Genomic DNA, 3,665 nt, shown 5'->3' on the forward strand with positions numbered 1-3,665 from the left:
CAAGTGGAGTGGTCCATACTGGGTCCTGTCCTGTTTAATATTGTTATTAATCATCTGGAGGAGAGGCCAAAACGAACTCTCATCAAGTTTGTGGGAAACACCAAATTTGGGAATGCAGTCAATATGCATGAGGACAGGAACTCCATTCCAGATCTAGGACAGGCTGGAGAAAGGGGCTGACAGGAGCATCACAAAATTCAACAAGGACCAATGCCAAGCCCCATCCCTGGGAAGGCAGAGCCCCTGGCAGCAGTCCAGGCTGGGCAGGGACTGCCTGGGAGCAGCTCTGTGGAAATGCTCTGGGGGACAGAAAGCTGCACAGGAGCCAGCCAGGGGCCTGGCAGCCACAAAGGCCAATGGCCTCCCGGGCTGTATGAGCAGGGGCACAGTCAGGAGATGGAGGGAAGTGAGTGTCCCCCTCAACTCAGCACTTCTTAGGCCACACTGAGATACTGCGTCCTCTGGTTTGGGGCTCCCCAGTACAAGACAGACGCTGCCAAACCTGAGCAAGTCCAGCGGAGGGCCACCAGGATGCTCAGGGCTGGAGCATCTGCCCTGCAAGGAGAGGCTGAGGGACCAGGGCTCCTTCAGCCTGGAGAAGGAAAGGTTTTGGGGGACCTCAGAGCAGCCTTCCCGTACCTATGAGGAGGTCACTGAGAAGATGGAGCCAGGCTATTAACAAGAGGTGTACAGCAGGAAAACGGGAGACAACAGACGTAAACTAAAACTGGGCAGTTCCTAGCTCAAACAAAGGAAAAATTATTGCCACGAGGACAGTCAAACCTAGAAGCAGGTTGCCCAGGGAGGCTGTGAAGCCTCCGACCGTGGAGGTTTTTAAGACCCCAGCAACAAAACCCTGAACAACCTGGTCTGCATTCAGTGTGGAGCCTGCTTCAGCAGGAGGTTGGCCTAGAGACCATCTGCGGCCCTTTCCAGCCTGAACGATTCTGTGACGCTGAGTTAGTACTAACGAGGTGAGAAGGTTTTGTTGTTGTACGCTGGAGAGCAGAGGAACGTCCCTACCTCTTGAAGGACTGTGTGACTTTCCCCTGCGCACCATTACTTGTGCTCCTGGGGAGCTGCCACACGCTCACCTACGTGAGTGTGGGGACAGCCAGCAAAGCCAGCACAGAGGCCGTGGACACAGGAGAACCGTCACACGCCTAAGCCCGGGCACAGCCAGGTAACGGGCAGCGCGTCACCGTCGGCACTTGCGAGCTCCTCACGAGCTGCGTGAGGCTCGGAGCGGCCTGGGCCGCAGCCCGGCGCGACACCGCGAGCACGAGGCCCGAGACGCCCGGCTCCCCAGGGCCCAGCGCCCGCGGAGCGCCGCACGGGCGGCTGCGAGGGGGCAACGCCAGCGGGTGAGGCCGGGCGGCCCCTCGCCTGCAAACCAAAGGGCTTCCCCGGGCTTAACAGCGCACTCCGGCAGTGGGGGGGGGAGGGCGCAAAGCCTGGCGGCGCGGGGGCCGGGGCCGGGGCCGCCCCGCCCGCGACACGGGCGCTGCTTCCGGCGCGGGTCTGCGCGGCGCCGCGTGGGGAGGGAGAGGGGGAGGGCGGGCGACCCCGGCCGCCGAGAGGCTCCCGCCGCCGCCGCCGCCGCTCCCCAGGGCCGCGCCCCGCCCCGCCCCGAGCCTCGGGCCCCGCGCCCCGGGCCCGGCCCCAGCGCCGCCGCCGGCGGTGCCCGCTCGGCCGAGGCTCCAGCCCCGCCGTGGCAGCGGCATGGCGGGCGGGGGCGGCCTGCGCGCCGCCCTGCTGCTGCTGCTGCTGCTCGCCGCCGGCCAGCCGGCTCTCGCAGGTAGGGCTGCCCGCCGGGCGCCGTGGCGGCCGCGCGGCACCTGCGCCGGGCGGGGGCGGCCTGTGGCGGGGGCCGGGGCGCTGCCCGGGCGCGGCCTGTGGCGGGAGGCGGCCGCTCGCGGCCCGCGCAGCGCAGCGCAGCGGGTCGCCGTGGGGCCCCGGCCCGGGAGCGCCAGGGGCGGGTAAGGGCGAGCGAGCAGCTGCAGCAGCGTGCCGTGCCGTGCCGTGCCATGGTCTTTGCAGTCCCGTGCGGCACCAACGAGTCCTGCAACTCCCTTTCTTTAGAAACGTGGAGCAGCTGCTCGGTTGCTGTTGCACTCCGACCGTGTTTTCCCTGCATTGAAAGACTCGTTAGGAACTCACTAGTTAGCTGGGAACTAACTACGAGCATTTAAGTTTAAGCTTTAAAAATAGTTCTCGGTTCTTCAGAGACTTACAAAGGCTGCAGTGGCAGGTTAATTAATTTCAACAAACGCTGCTTCAGCTACAGATGAACTATGCCTATCTGCGGTTTCCCCAAGGGAGCTGCAGCGCCTGCACGGAGCACCGAGCGGTTTTCTCACAGGCTTTACCGAACAAAAAGCCCCCGTGCAGGCTGGGGGGATTTTTTTAGTTGCTCATGGAAATAGCTCACAGCTGTCATGCAGTGGAGATCTGACCGCCCCTGAAATTGCCCTAGCAATAGCGGTAGCCTTGTAAATGTCATGGTCTGAGGGTCTCGTCGCTGATTTTGCTGGCAGTAATGGTAGGCCCACCTGTGCTGTTCTGCAGACCTGAAGTGGAGAAGCCACTTTTTGCTTTCCTGCTGCAATATCTTCTCCTCCCTCCCAGGCAGCGGGAGGCAAAGCTGGAGCCTGGGGGTGCATCTCCAGAGTGTAACATAGCAGGAATCAGCAGCGCAACTCGAGTGCTTGAGGTGACCTAGGTGCCGCAGCACAGGACTCTGGCAGAGTTACCTTCATGCTGAACTCTGCTCTCCCGCATGGACTGGCATCCCTGCCGGGCTAGCTTGGCGTCTTCCTCCAGGTTCTGCTACAGCTGTAGTCATACCCGGAGACAGAGAAATCCTGCTCCTCAAATCTCACAGTGGAATGGAAAACCAGTGACAGGCTGGAAGGAGGGGGGAAAAAAGCAAAAAGAAAAGAAAAAAAAAAAAGCACTAGCAGCTTTTTATAGGCAGTGAACTAAAATTTAGGTGATAAATGATTTTTCCCAACTCTTCAGTAAGTTTCCTTGGTAGAACCAGAAATGAATGTCAGCTTTATTCATTTGATGTTCAGTTTTTTGACCATGGGACTATCCTTTCTCTGGAACTGTGGTGTGTAAAGCATTTGTAAATTCAACACAAGGATATTCCTCACTCTGTACATTTTAAGTGAGTGTTAAATGCTTGCAAATTCACTTAATGTTTGATTTACCCGTAAAATAATGTAAATCTTGCAAAGAATGGGTTAACCCAGAAAATTCACTTTTGAATAAAGGTTATGTTAGCCTTAAAGGGTGTTATAGGCAAATCCAGCAACCCTGTTTTCTACCTCCATTCTTCCTGTGTCCCCTGCGTGCAGTCAGTGTCATCTGCTACCACCATGGAGGACAGGAAAGTACTAATATGAAAGTGGTATTTTTTTCATTATGAACTGTCTTATTTTGGGTCTCTGTTTCCCCTCTGTCATTCTGCTGCATTGTTTCTGCTCTTTTTCCTTGTAGCAAAGCCTAACTGACTGAACTCCTCTTTTATGTAGTGTCTGCACTTGGTTTTGGAGAGTGGAGTTTTCAAAGTGTGGTCTGGGATCTGGGTCTGCAGTCTGGGAAGAGGCATTTCCAATGGTACCCCCCAACAGGCAATTGTATTGTAATGGCAATTCTTT

The 3,665-nt window shown here is 57.6% G+C and overlaps 1 long non-coding RNA gene across 1 annotated transcript; it reads left to right on the top strand.

Moving 5' to 3' along the window:
- The first annotated feature begins 1,710 nt into the window (after positions 1-1,710).
- LOC136995402 (uncharacterized) lies at positions 1,711-3,295 on the top strand. Its single transcript, XR_010886982.1, has 2 exons — positions 1,711-1,798; positions 2,629-3,295. It is a non-coding gene; the product is annotated as an uncharacterized lncRNA (long non-coding RNA).
- The last annotated feature ends 370 nt before the right edge of the window (positions 3,296-3,665 follow it).

Source organism: Apteryx mantelli, chromosome Z (genome assembly GCF_036417845.1).
Source record: "Apteryx mantelli isolate bAptMan1 chromosome Z, bAptMan1.hap1, whole genome shotgun sequence".
NCBI lineage: Eukaryota > Metazoa > Chordata > Aves > Apterygiformes > Apterygidae > Apteryx > Apteryx mantelli.